Below are 15,921 nucleotides of genomic sequence, written 5' to 3' on the forward strand. Positions count from 1 at the left end.
GAATAAATAAAAATGGTCATTTTGGCAATGCTGCATGGTGCTAAGCAGTGATTAAACATGCTAAGCACTGCTTAAACATGTTAATGGCTACCACTGTTTGCCAGGTGCTAAGCTGTGCTAAAACCACAGTTATGTAAGTTTCCGCAGTGCTTACCTGGTTTGCACACTGCTAAGCAATGTGGAGCTTTTCTAAATTTTTTTCAGTGATGTGTAAGGGCAGGAAAACAGCCTATATTAAGCACAATAGGTGGGAATTCTGCATCAGTTATTGGAGTTCAATCGACTACTGATATGACTGGCAGGCTGGAGAAGGTGTGCACTTTTGGGCAGAGATGGGGCATTCAGGGGTCCAGGGTCTTTGTTGGGCTCCTTTTTAAAAACCATGAACCCAGACTATTGGAAGGCAGGTACCAGGGCATGGAGTGTAAGACGGAGGCCTCGGACTGTGTGGCCAAGGAACTCACCAATGCCACTGGTATCCTTTGCACAGGGGAGCAGTGTTGTCACTATTATGATGACTTGAAAAGGAGAAAGAGGGGAACCTTGGACACCTGGGTCCAAGAGGCATGAGATGTGAATGCCCTGCAAATATGCAAGTCTGTTGTCCACTGTCTTACCAAAATGCAAGCTGAATGTCTGCAAAACTGGAATGCATAATGGTGTGCTTCTTTCCCAACCACTGCAGTTGAGAGGGCTCACAATGTCAAGTCTCATGGTGGGCACCTGACCAGGTTGTGCCATGAGTGGGGTGAGTATGGATTTATAATGCTAACTGTAGTGCAATAAGCAAGAAAGAGTTAAGTAGTTATTGCAATAAAGTATACACAAGTACAACTGTAGTGCAATAAATGGGCAAGTAGAACTGTAGTGCCATAAATGGGCAATTGGAGCTTAGGTGCATTAAATGAGCAATAACAACTGTATTGCAAAAAAATAAATAAATAATACCAGTAACAGTAAGCAAAATGGTACACAGCAGGATTGTGCTGTCATAACTATTGTAGTAGAGCTGTATGCACTGCTGCAGTCAAGTGTAACACTGTAATAGCTGTAGAATGCTAAACTAATGGCCTGCAAATTCTCTTGCTTAACTCATTGTACAGTCCAAGGCTGCCTCCAGGCCAATATTGGTCATATATAATGCTCTCTGTTCCTCCTACTTCAGGTAATAAAGGTATGTGAGTGAGGTAGCCCACTCTATGGACAGATACTGTGTGTGTGTGTGTGGACTTCACAGAAATGAATCACCAATACCAATAAAGTGTGAAACAGCATTGTTGATTCCCAAAGAAAACTGTTGTAATATATGCAGTATGGTTGTATTCCATGCATGTGTGTTATACTGTCACTGCAGTCAATTATAACACTGTAATAGTTCTAGAATGCAAAACGAATGTCCTGTAACATGTATTTTGTTCAACTAATAGTATCGTTCAAGGTTGTCTCAACACCATTATCAGTCACATAATGCTCTCATTTTCTCCCACCCCAGAAAAAAAGGCATGTGGGTGAGGAAGTCCATGTTATGAGCAGATATTTTGTGTGGAATTCACAGATGTTTCACGGCAATACCAATATACTGATAAGCAGCATTTTTGATGTGTAAATAAATGTGTTTTAATATGTGCAGTACAGTTGCATTCCAGACATGTGTGTTATACTGTCACTGCAGTCAATTATTAAACTGTAGTAGTTCAAGAATGCAGTACGAATGTCCTGCAACATGTATTGTTCAACCCAGAGTATGGTACAAGGTTGTCTCCAGGCCATTATCAGTCACATAATGCCCTCATTTCCACCCCCAGGAACAAAAGGTACATGGTTTCTGGTAGCTCATGTTATGGACAGATATAGGTGGGGATTTAATAAACTTCATGTAGGAATAGTGGAAGGCCTACACAGAGTGTACCATGGCCATGTCTACAGCTCCCCCTCATGCATATTATTGAAGGTATGCTACTGAAGGAGAGTTGTATAACACGGTTACTGAATCAGTGTAGGGGGTGTGTTACCATATCCGGAGATGAGTAACATACCCCCTGCACTGTCAAAGTGCCAGATGGCACTGAAGTATAAAAGTTAAGTATCTTATCATTTCTTTTTTTTTTTTTAATGTTTGCGCAGTACTGTGTGGTGCTCAACAAGGGACACATGCCAGACATCGAAAAATAGAAACCGGATACTTTTAATTTTAATTCAAAAGGTCACATTTAAGCATAGCTGAGTGGGTTTGAGTGGTGAGGAGTGGTGCTCAGCAGTGCTTAAACATAACTAAGAGCTATATAAAAATATATAGCAGTTGTCATCAGATCCATGGTAGCTGAATGGTTAGAGTCACGGCAGTAGGTGCATGGTTTGAATACACAAACAGGCTGTTCAGCTTTTACATCTGATAGCAAAGTTTCATAACAATTTTTTTTATTTATTTAATGATGTATGTACTGCGGTGGTGGTGCTGCAGTAGCATTGTCGCCTCACAGTAAGACGTTGTCCTGTTCGATTCTCAGCTAAAGCATCTTCTGTGTGGAGACATGCATGAATGGGCGTACCTTCGTTGAAGGTTGTGCGTCAGGGCTGGCAACTCAGTATGTAAAAATCTGCTGCCAATCATTAGCGGACCGGAGTTCTGCTGTGGCGATGTCTAACCGGGAAAAGCCAAAAGATACAACAACAACAGCAACATTTAATGATGTATATATTGACATTTGTTAATCGGGTTTGTCCAGCTGGGCCAGAAGCCCATATTCAGTGGAGACCCGAGGAGAAAAGCTCCAGTTACACACAAGTGTAGAATACATAAAATTCACACAACAAGATAAAGTAATTAACATACATAAGGTTAGGAAATATAAAGTAAAATACATATACATAATAACACACTATTAATAATGAACAATTAATTTCAATATATTTTTTTTTAAATCTGGTCTGCTCTTAGCTAAGCTCTGCTAAGCACTGTTAAGCCAAGCCAAGCAGTGCTTAAACAGGACCCATTTTATCTGTACTTAGCAAAGCACAGCTCTGCTTAACTGGTTTGGGCACTGCTAAGAAATCCCTGTTTAAGCAGTTCTTAGCTCAGCTAAGCTGGTTTGCGCACCACTAAGCATTGCCCATTTAAGCAATGCTCAGCTGAGCTTAGCAGGTTTATGTTTTGCTAAGTAAAGCTGAGCATTTTTAAAAATTGTCAAATGGCAGCAAAGGATGGGAAAACAGCTTTATTTAAGTGAAACATGCAGGAATGCAGCCAGAATCTGTTGGAATTTGATCTTGGCAGATACTATGGCAGGAGTTGGAGAGGGTGCATGCTTCTGGGCACAGAGGTGGGGCATTTTGGAGTCCAGGGTCATAGTTGGGCTCCTTGTAAAAGACCATGACAACCGGCCACTGCAGGGCCACTACCAGGGGTTGGAATATAAATTGGAGGCCTGGGACCAGCTGGCATATGACCCTACCAGTGTGACTGATATCCCCCGCAGAGGTAAGCAGGTGCTTCACTATTATGATCACCTAAAGTGTAAGAAGGGGGATGTCTTCATCACATGGATCCAAGATGCTCGGGACGACAATGCCCCACAAGTTTGTAAGTATAGTAAGCAATGTTTTACCAATTTTAGTAGGAATATCTGATAGACAGTTTTGCATAATGGTGCATTTCTCTCCCCAAAACTGCAAAGGAGAGAGCTCGCAACCTCAAGGCCTATGCAGGACGCCTGGCCAAGTTATGCCATGAGTGTGGTGAGTACAGATATATCTTGCAATCTATAGTCATATAAAAAAGAAAAGTACAGTTTTAACTACCAGTAGGTATATTCTGCTTTGAGTATAATGCTGGGAACAGTTCAATACAGCTGAAAGCATGAAACCTGATAATGTCACAAAATAAAAAGTGTCTACTGCATTAATAATGTTAATGAAATAAAAGTTGCTATTGCATTAGTAATGTTAAGGAAGTAAAGGTCAACTGCATTGCTAAATGTTAACGAAATAAAGTTCAACTGCAGTAATAATGTTAAGGAAAACTGTTCAACAGCATTAATAATGCTAAGGAAATAAAGTTCAACTGCATTCATAATGTAAATGAAATAAAATACATACTTCATTAATTGTGTAATTACAGCTGTCTTGCAACACCTGCATGATATGAACTGTCCATCAGTATGGACTGTTAGATGTATAACAATCACTGCATGATGTCACCAGTAATAAAGCTGTGACCTTCAATATCTGTGTATTTGGGTTGTTAATCATGAACTCAAGTATTACAAGTGCTGTGAATGAAAACCGTGAATAATACCACTAAGTGACTGAATGTTAACTAATAAAGAGTGTGTTGCTAAACTGTAGGTGTGGAGCTGTACAATATATAATGCATTCTGATATTTGTTCTGCACTAAGATCTGAACCTAAAATAGGAACAGTCAAGGTATACTAGTGTGTATCACAGGATTGTCTTGTGCTAACCATTGCATTTCAGCTATATGCATTTCTGATCTTAGGTTATGCTGCTGCAGGCAACTATGAAGCTGTAATAGCTGTAGACTGCAAATATACCATCTGCAACTATATATGGGTCAGGTAGGCAACCCAGCACACCGATATGGTCTGTACACTTCACACATATTTCCACCCACTAGGGTTTCAGTGTGTATACCTACATTCCATGTATTAATACACACTTCACCTACAATCTCTGTCATGCATGTGTGTTCAAGTGTCACTGCAGTCTTTTATAACACACCACCATTATTAGCAGGTCACAGTTTGTTACCAGATGAACTCTAGGCACATATCAGTCAATCAACACACATCAGTGGCTCAGTATCTCAGTTTAATAAATGTTATCTATGTTGTACATTTTTCCACACACAGTCTGGGGTTTGAATTCAGGGACAGGTACTACAACATATTTATAGATACAGACAAGTAGTACTGAATATTTATAGAAACATTTATGTATTGTTAGCAGATGTTCTCCCCACAGGAATTACAGATACATAGATGGCTGTAGTAGCTGTCAGAATGGGTAACTGAGGTTTCTTTCAAACTCTCTGCACTGTGCGCCATACATGTCTCTCAAGTGTCACTCTGTCACAGACTGTGATAACTGTTGCCAAATCCCTTGGACATGGATTTAACATCCACTTCATTGATGTCAATAGCACAGTCACATTACATCTGCCACAGTATGCCTTGATAGTCGTATATGTCCGCCTGTAGTTGTGTACCTGTAGTTGTTACAGCTTGGCCCATACTGTCCCATGTGGATAGCTTGAGAGGTATGAAGGTGCTACAGAACCTATAGGGCACTGATATACATAAAGGAAGGGCAGACCTGCACAGTATATAAGAGTACTGTTGTAAACAATATAACCTATACTGATATTGATGGAATGTCTCTGTCTCACCCCCCCCCCCACACCCCTTATCTGCAACATAAAATTATTTTCATATATCGGGTATGGTTTACTTTAACATATATATTGTTCTCAAAATATTATGTTAGGCCTTGTGTTTTATTATTGTTATATATTACAATGGTTGCATACTAACATACCTTGTTGAATTACCTATGTTGTTGGCCGTTTTGCCATAACTGTTCTTGGCATGCTGTTACAGTACTGACTGTTATCCCATTTATTGCTGTGTTCTGCATACTATGCAATTTTATCATACTGGGTGAATTGGAACAACCTTGCAGGCTGTTATAACTAATGTTAAACTGTTCTGTTCATAACTAACCTATATACTTTGAAAAACCTCAACACCGTACCGCATGTGGGTAGGCTGTTTCCCTCGGATCCACCTACCCCACCTCTACTGGCCATGGCACTGGGACCCAGCATGTCTGGGACCCAACCCAGTGCTGGTCCCTCCGCTGGTCCAGCACCACCTATGGGTGAAACCACCTCAGGGGATGGGGCCTGTCCCCAACTGGGAGCAGACACAGAGAGGGAGTAGTCACCTGTCAACAGCTACCAGGGATGGTGCACAGAATCGTCCAGAAAGGGTATGATGATCGACTACACCAGATTGAGGGCAGAATGGCCAACCTAGAGGGGCAGGCTGGCCCCAGCACCCAGCCCCCAGCACAGCCACCTTCGAGGCAGTGAAGGAGCAGTGGTGACTGCCTACGGGTGAGGAACTCAGTCCCACTACTACCATCTGGAGGAACATTGGTCTCTGATTCCAAAACACCTTCTCCATCCAAGCACCCCATACATAGCTCTCCATTTCACCCACACCTACACTGCCCACAATAAATCCTTACAGCAATCAATCAACAAAGTTATGTCACCCACACCCCTCTCTCAGGAATGTGAGGCTCCAAATTCCAAATTGTCCACAACCTGCACAGTTGTTGCTATACAAGGAATGGAGAGCTATGGTCCTTTCCTACATCTATCCTGCACATTCCTACTTGCCTTTCACATTGTTTTTCCCCCTGCTTGCCCCCATTCCATCACTATCCTATCACCCCTTTTTTTCTTTTCATTTTTTGGAATTAGCACAAGTTTAAGCAGAGCTGCATTATGCAAACCCACTTAAACCCACTTAAAACTGTTTAAAACTGTTTTAATCACCATATCTGTTTCTGACACTGTTATGCACATTAGCAAAATAATCACCCATGAGAAGTCTTGAACCTGGAACCCTGTCAACTACAGCATAGTGCATTAGCCCACTAGGCTACCCAGCCTAAAAAAACAGCTGGTATTCCCATAAATATATCCTGATTTCCAGTGATGTACATCAGCAAAAATAATCACACCTGCCAAGTTTTGGACCCAGGACCCTATCAACTACAGCATAGTGCATTAGCCCACTAGGTCACTCAGCTCTGAAGAATAACAGGTGTTTCTATAAACATATCCTGATTGCCAGTGTCACACTACTTCTATATATAATGAAATAAATGACAGCGTACTTGAGACTGTGATACAGACACTGAACCAGTACACAGTCAAATGTATGTTGATGGATGTACGGGAGCCTTACGATATCAAGTAGAGCTGACAACTGCACAGATTGTTGCAGAATGTCCACAGTTGTGCCACCTACTTATGGCATGGTTGTCACAAAACCTGTTCTGTGTGCTGACGTACTGGCAAGTCAGTGCAAACTGAGGTTACAAAATCATGACAGACAGGTCAGTGTCACATGCCATACCCATCCGAACAAACATGCTCATGAGGATCCTGTGTAACACACTGTATGAATACCATATGTCTTGCAACTACACCTGTCATAATAAAGGCTCAGTAACTCTATCTGTTACATTCCTAGCATGAATTACATTTGGACACCCACAGTCCTGGCTTCCATTCCAGTCTGTTGCATGTCAAGTGCATGCTTGTCAATACAACATATAAATAACTGAGCCCTGCAATGTCCAGCAGAACTGGTTGCTGCTACTGCAGTCACTGCCACCCATATTAGTATGTCAAAGGCCTGTAGGGTGGGATACATGTCACAAATATAAATAGGTGTCCTAAATGTCACCTACCACTCTCTGGACGGCAATATTACTTAACATATGTACCAGACATACATGCCTTACCTGGACTGTTATGGGTACCCTCACCCTGGCTATGCTGTAACAGAGCTGACACTGCTCCCTCACTGGCATATACAGCTTACTGTCACCCAGTGTGTTCACAATCCCCAGTATGACTCCTGGGCAGAATGCAACACCTGCAGCTTGCAACACATGCAGCAGTATGTTCAGCTACTTGCTACAGACCTACCATACCTACCAAACACCTAGAAGAGGGTAGCCACACAACACCCATACATAAAGGGGTGGAGGGATGGTTAAGTGACAGGGAGATGTATCACAGTCTTCCCCTACAAACATACACAGCTGATAGACCAGTGGCAACTGCAGCAGCATGCACATTCTGATAAAAATAACATATGGCATTCACATCTATCTGTTACCTTACTGACCCCAACACACATTGTTAAACTGTGATCTGCCACAGAATCAGAAAGTCTGTTAACAATGGCAAAACATGGCACTAAAAACCGTGGACATACCACATTAATCCAAACAGTGGACAGTATTTCTACCTACCCTCTGTGATGCTATAGTTCCCACACCTCGACAATGTCCTCCTCACAGGCCAAGAAAAGGGCCAAGGCCTACATGAAGGCCTTAATTATAGCACTGTGTTGCCATGCCATTGGCTAATGAAAATGCAACCCAGCTGTTCTGGATGCAATTAGCAAGTGTAAGTCACAGATTGGTGTACAGGCAATCACCTGCTCATGAGCATTACCAACAATAGGCAAGCTGCTGCCTATGGTAAATAGGTCTCTGACTTTCTTCACAGAGACAGACTGCACTATCCTAGCAATATACCACTGGATGTCTGCACATAAATGAGTACAGCACTATACCAGGTATGTAATAGAATTCCCCATGTTGGGATGCATATGGGAGGATTAATTCATGGGAAATAGGGATTACATTAGGTCTGTAGTACATATCATGGAATGACATGTTGCTGTTAATCAGCTGCCTAGCACCTACAGTCTTCCCTTTTGGCTCTGTCTGCTGTGACATAGATCACAGCTCTGGCTCCTAAGTCCCCCCAGCAATGGTCAGCTCACATACAAATGCCACTGGATTGTCTATTAGAATATAGTGACAGTATGTACTGTTGGATACAGCTGGCATATCACATGATGTACTGTCAGTCAACTACTTTCAGGCTGTGAATATCACACAGGCATAGTTCAAACATTGTCCAGGTGACCCTGACTCTTTTTGACGTACTCTGGCTAGGTCACTGTGAGCTCAACACCTGTATCTCATTGCCTGAGAACTATGGCTAGCATACCTGTTGACCCCCTACAGTAGGGCAGCAGGTTATAGCTAGTAGTAGTCGGGGTACACAGGATCTGCCTCAGCAACAGAGTGTACATATCAAGCATACAACATAAGGGAATGAATACAGTACCAGATAGTAATGTGCCATACCTTTTTTCTGAGGGGTCTGGTATGTGACAGCCAGATTCTCCACAGTCTGGGAACAACCATAACGTATCGTCCAACTGTTTACCAAACATCCACATTTTTCTGGCAGACGGTCCACATATGTCAGGCACATGTGCACATTCTGCAAACATCTGTGCACTGCGGATGTCAGACATCTACAAGGAGGATACCCTGCAGCACATTTGCAGTGCTGTCTGTAATTGTGTAGCACAGATGTTGCTGGACTGACCCCATACACTTGTAGCACCGCTCACCTATTTGTCAGATGGTGGCTGTATGACATGATACTGTAATGTTGCCCATAGGGGACACCCAACAGTTGATGGCAGTGATGGGTGTGGACACATAAAAACACAGTCTGTCACAGCACTCAGGGCCATAACTGGTATACCTAGGATCATTCAAGGTTACTAGGCTATTGGCCCTGATGCCCTTATAAGCCTAAGCTAGAGTTTCGTCCGTGTTTATGCAAGTCAGCACCCGATGCCCCAGTCCAACAAGGACACAGGTGGTATCCCAAGGATGTATGTCCTGTTAACCATCCAGGTTTCACTTCTAAAGGTGCAAATAGCTACCCTGCCTGATGTGGACATGGTGTCCATTCCACAGCTGGGTGAGTGCGTGGGACACACATCTGACCCACCAACAAGTCCTGTTGATGTCACAGATCAGGTTAAGGTCATGTGTGTGGGTTAATAGAGTGGAGCTTGATTTGCAGTTGTGCAGCAGTCCCATCAATGTGGAGTCCATGATCGCCTTGTATGCCAGACAGAGGTCACCTCTGAGGAGTCTGTATGAAACTATGTAGAGGGATGGGCTTATAGCCCATCTGTGTATGGCAGATGTTTGAGGCCCTGGTATTTCCTGGTTGTTAAATAAAATCAAGAATTCAATACACAGGAGGTTCAGATTCAAAAGTTTACTAGGGTACACCAGGAAGCAAAAAACGTACAAGTACAGAATTTTGTCTGACATGAAACAGGAAGCACACAATTTTATATAGGTTTAACATTTAAGCTATGCCCACCTTACTGACGTGATATGTCACAGGGCATCTACATCACTTTAGCTTACAGTCTTCTATTCATAAAGCTGTTGATGCTGTATATTTAAAAAAAACTTTTCCTCTAGATACAATACGGCCTTGCTATCCAGCTGGTCAGACATAATGTCTTTCTGTAAAGTTACTTCTTCAAGGTTTCATATCAGTTCGAATACAATAGCAGATTCAGTCTTTTAATAATCTTCTTTGTTCTCTGTTACACTTTTGTACTAGTCCGTTACTTCAAAATCTGAGGTTAATACAGGAATAGAAATGACACAAGACACCAAGGCTCAAACTTATTAATTTATTAAGCAAAACTTTTCTAAATGTACAGTAAAGCTAATACTAAATAAACAGAAAGGCTAATAGATCATGTACTTACAAGCATATGCATAAACAAAATCATCTTTGCCACTGATGGGGGGACTTCAAATCCTATCCAGTGCAGCTATCTGTTCAGTCAAGGCAAGGCCGACACTGGCAAAATGTCTCTAAGCTCAGTTCAGGCTGGTGCTGTGATCAAATCCAGATGCTGATGATGATTTTCATCTTAGCCTTTGAGCTTTTATAGTCTTTTTTGAGTTGACAGAATATTGTAGAAAGATCTGACATTACAGGCTCATCATGAGTTGATGGAATATTTTAGAAAATTACAGATCATTTCCTAAGTTGTAAACAAGTCTTGTAATGTCTGGTCTTGTGCCCTACTTCCCTTTTTCAAAGAACAGTTAGCTCACAACCTTGTGATATAGTTCCTCTTTGAAATCCCCACATTCTGGTAAACATCTTTTAAGCTGATAAACAACTTATAGGTTAACAAAAGTTTAGTAATACCAGTAATCAGTGAGCAAGGCCTGCTCTTAAGCATACTGTATTGTTACAATATTAGCAGCATATAGTGATGTAGTGGCATGTCAGATCTAGCAATAATCAATCTAGCAATAGCAATAATTAAACATACACAGTGATATGTGGCTCGAGGCATAACAAAAACTGGTAGACTGTGTGAATCCGTCACAGGCCACCCCTTGCATCGAGCAACGTACGCTGTGTATCCCTTATAATGGTTAAAACTGACAACATCAGTTTGTATCTTCTCATCACTTTACAATAAATGCAGCATGATATTATGCAAAATAACACAGAAATTATTGTGGTCAAAAGTAAAGGATGCAATAACAAATTAAACCACACTGAAGCCTTAGATGACCACATAAAAACATCATACCAATGCAAAACAGTTATATCCTGTATTTAATTTGCAATTTTTACAATGGTACCTTTATCTTTAATCATTTTAATCACAGTTTGATGCGCATCATTTAGTGTTTTATTTAGAAGTTGCAACACTGTTTGTCCTTCCTGCTTAATCGGTTGAAAGTCCGGGCGGACTAGAGATGGCCACTTAAAAGTGTGTAATGGTTCTATGCTAGCATTAAATGTGACGTCCATCCATCTAGTCAGTCTAATCAATTCTCCAGTACAAAAATCAATAATTGCATGGATATTACTTTTACAGTATGCTCCACCAGTTGTGATCATTCCATCATTCCAGGCTAATTTACAGGAGGATATCACACAAACAGTGGTATCATTTAGCTGGTAGATGTCTGTACCATTCACTACATAGCTGTGCCAGGTGCATTCCCCAGTTTCATTATGTAAGCATGGGTGAGGCTTCCTCTTAACCATCATGCATACCCACCCCTGGGGCCAGGTTTCACAACCTGCCACATCAACGGGTACATCATTATAATCAATCAAAGTAGATTCAATTTGAGGTACCCACCAATTATCTCCAAATTGCAAGGGCAATGCAACAAATGGACAGACTTGCTTTGTTCCTTTCTTACTAGCAAGATAGTCAAAAATCAGTATACAAGACTTATTTTCACATGCAAAATCTATTGGCTTTAACCAATGATACAGTTGCAGTTCCTTTTGCCAATGGGCTGCCTTTTTAGCCCCCCAAGTTTGAGTGAATTGCAAATATTGCTGGTTGGCAGCCAACTGAGATAAGATACAAAAAGTCTGATTTACTTCTGCTGTGAGGTTATCTAAAATCTGTTCTGTATATGTATTTGTATGTTCAATCCACCTCCACAAGACAGTTTGAGTTAAAATACCGTCTACAGTTCTTTGTCCCAGCTCGGGATCATGGTCTGCTAGTAGCTTAAAGGCCATATTTAGGTCAGTGCCCAAACGGCTCAATTTGCTATGTAGGGTATCTATATCTACACTGTTCAGGAATCCAGTCCCTGTTCCGACTGCACCTAGTGCAGTACCAAGAATACCTGTAACAGCACGTTTATTTCTTCTATATTTGTAATGTTTGTATTTGATATGCAAAGAATCAACTGGCCATAATTGTACAATTTTACAATGTGGATACCTGGTGGTAATATCAACTGCTGACATGTTAACTATCATTTTAATACGTTGTATAACTCTAGCACTACTTAAAGTTTTACATCCTCTGGTATATCTTACCACATGTCCCAAACCATTAAATACAGTCGAACTATTGTCCATGGCATATATCTCCAAATCCGGAGATAGGGTTTCCACGGTGTCATGTTCCCTTTGAAATTCAGCTATGCAGGAGGAATCTAATGGAGACTTGGCTAAAGGAAATCTCAACTCGTTTAGCCTTTGGTACAAACCTCCAAAAGGGTTGGAAACACATTTTTCAGGATGTCTATCACAGTTCAGTCTACATACAGTTGTAATGTTTTCCGTCTGAGTGATGTTCCAAGTTAAGGCAGACTTGGGTGTCACCACATATAGATGGTCTCCCAATTTCCAATAAAAGTCACAGTCAGCTGTTAAATTTGCAACATCTTCCCCTTCGAATAGAGGGATAGGATCAAGACAGTTATATGGCCCATCTAAGTGATGTCGTCAGAAACGGTTGGCTCCTTCCCAAACAGTGGCAATAATCTATGGAGAGGAAAGTACAATGGTTGTTTAGCAGAATCAAGTAATACTAAAACAGTATCACCAGGTCCATCACAAATTACTGTCCCATGTTCATTTGGCTGATTGGGTGTGGTCACTATAACTTTTATTCCCAGCCATTTGCTTGGTTTAGTATCACAGTCTTGTAGTAAAATAACAGCATCTTGATGCATACAAATCTCTACTAAAGGTTGTCCTTTCTGAATCATCTGTGTCTTGTTATCTAAATTGATAGCTTTTACTATCACTTCTCGTTCTGGCTCCCATAATGTAAAAACCTCCCAACTTTCTCCCAATAGCCCTTTTTGCCCCCAGTGCCAATTCTCTGGGAGAAAGAGTTTCCAGCCTGTCTCAACTAATGTCATATTTTGTGCTGGCACCCTTTGTTCAGTCAATGCACATAGCCAGAACCGAGTTTGATCAGTATTTGTCAAAAGAGGGTATATGGCATTCGGATTCAGCTTTTCTATTTTCAAAACACAGCAGTTGGATCGAATGTCATTCGTATGCATTTGCAAGGGAGTTCCTTGATGCTTCCGAGGTCTATTATTCAGCTGACTCACAGCTAATTCTAATACCTTTGCCCAGCCTCGTAATGTTCCATCATTCGTGTTCTTTTGAATTTGTTCTTTAAGGAGCCCATTATACCTTTCAATTAAACCAGCAGCTTGGGGATGATATGGGATATGCAGCACCCATCGAACTCCATTTTCCTTTGCCCATTCTTGAACCTCTGCTCCGGTAAAGTGGCTGCCTTGGTCACTTTGGATTTCAGTGGGAATCCCATATGTCATACATAATTTATTCAATCCTTTTAACACTGCTTGCTGGTTTGCCTTTTTGCATGGGGACACCATTAGTAATCCTGAATAAGTGTCCACCATCGTCAGGCAGTATTGCTGATTTTGATCCAGTGGTAAAGGACCAATAAAGTCTATTTGCCAAATTTGTGCTGGGCGGCTGCCTCTGTGAGTGCATCCGCATGCTTCCGCTTGCAGTTGCTTCTGTTTATTTCTTTGACAGATTTCACACTGCTTTATAACGTCCGTAGTTATTTCCTTATTCAACTGCATACCATGCCTCCGGGCCCATTCTATTGCCGCATCTCTTCCCAAATGCCCACTCCGATCATGGGCCCATCTTGCCATACTAGCACTTTTGGCTTTCTCTTCAGTAACACGTACCGCGGCCATCTTATCTACCTGCTGGTTATGCCTCCTTTCATTTGTTACAAGTGATGCATGGGCATCTACATGTCCAACACTGATTTTGCATTGTTGAGCTTTTTCCCAAATCCATTGCCAGTCTTCTGAACCTCCCCATAGAGGTCTGACATGGATCTTCCAATCCTGTTGCTGCCAGGCAGGTAACCAGGTTGTCAATCCCTTATAAACTGCCCAGCTGTCAGTATAGATGTATGCTTCATCCTTAGGTGATAAACTATCGATGACCAGGACAACAGCTCGTAATTCTGCCTGATTATTTGAACCGGCAGTACCTTCGTCAAATAACACAGTTTCTGTTCGTGGGCAATAAGCCACTGCAGTCCAGATCCTACCATTCAATCCAATTTTGGTAGAACCATCAGTAAACCACGTAAATTTCTGTTTTTCTGCATCTAAATTATCAAATGGTAATGCTTCAGTTATTGGAGATTGTGGAAGCTCATGTCGCTGTTGTTCTATCGCATCAGCATCATCCAGAATTACCAGTCCAGCCAACTGTTGTTGTACCTGAGACACTCCAGGCATGATGTTGGCCCTTTCCTGTAAATACCACTTCCACTTTTGTATGGTTGAAGATTGTGCTATCAGGGTTTTCATCAAAGTATTGTCTCGTAACCACCCCTGGATTGGGTAGGCTATCTTAACTGTCACTGTTTGTTGCTTAGTTATTCCTTCCACATGAATCAATGCTGTGTACACCACCAGTACATGCTGCTCAAGGGGGCTATATCTCACCTGCGCTCCAGTCAGGGATTTGGACCAAAATCCCAAGGGTCTCTTTTTCCCAGTGTCATCCTTCTGCCACAGCCCCCAAGACATAACATTATTGGCAACTGTTACTTCTAGGACAAAAGGTTGTTGTGGATCAACTGGGCCCAGCCCCACGCTCTGCTGTAGAGCCTTTTTTGCTTCTTCAAAAGCCATTTGTTGCTTGGGACCCCACTGAAAGTCACATTTTTTCCTAGTTACATAGTGAATGGGTCGCAAAATTAGTCCAAGGTGAGGTACAAATGCTCTCCAAAAGCCCATTGCTCCCAAAAAGGCCTGTGCCTGCTGTTTCATTTTCGGGACTGCAATTTTCTGGATACTCTCCAGTGCTGCTGCAGGAATTTCTCTTTTCACTCCATTCCAAATCATACCACGGAATTTTACTGATGTCCCTTGTTGTGTTTTATTCTCATTTATAGCCCACCCTCTGTTCTGAAGGTGCTGAATTACAGTTTTTAGTGCGATATCCACATCAGATTTTTCTCCAGTAATCATTATGTCATCAATGTAATGAAAAATAGTCACTTTGTCCAGCTGTAACTTGGCTAGGTCTCTAGCCACTAGTCCATGGCACAGGGTAGGGCTGTGCAGATATCCTTGAGGTAACACTTGGAAGGTATACTGCCTCCCCTCCCAGGTAAAAGCAAATTGGGCTCTGCTTTCTTCTGCTATCGGAATGGAGAAGAAGGCATTTGCTAAGTCCAAAACTGCATGATATGGTCCAGCAGATGAAGACAATCTTTCCACGATCATAACAATGTCTGGAACAGCTGCCGCTAAGGGTGGGGCCACCTTGTTCAGACCTCGATAATCTATGGTCATTCGCCATGATCCATCAGGTTTCCTTACTGGCCACACCAGACTGTTGAATGGACTCACTGTTGGCTCAAGTATGCCAACCCGAAGCAGTTCTTGGATCGTTT

At 41.8% G+C, this 15,921-nt stretch overlaps 1 protein-coding gene across 1 annotated transcript in view; it reads left to right on the forward strand.

The window, feature by feature from the left end:
- The window catches only part of LOC122808948 (NF-kappa-B essential modulator-like), a gene marked incomplete in the record, with an annotated part of 2,932,895 nt that overhangs the window by 2,467,967 nt on the left and 449,007 nt on the right, over positions 1-15,921 (forward strand).

This window comes from Protopterus annectens, chromosome 8.part0, assembly GCF_019279795.1.
Source record: "Protopterus annectens isolate FY-2018-M chromosome 8.part0, PAN1.0, whole genome shotgun sequence".
Classification (NCBI taxonomy): Eukaryota; Metazoa; Chordata; order Ceratodontiformes; family Protopteridae; genus Protopterus; species Protopterus annectens.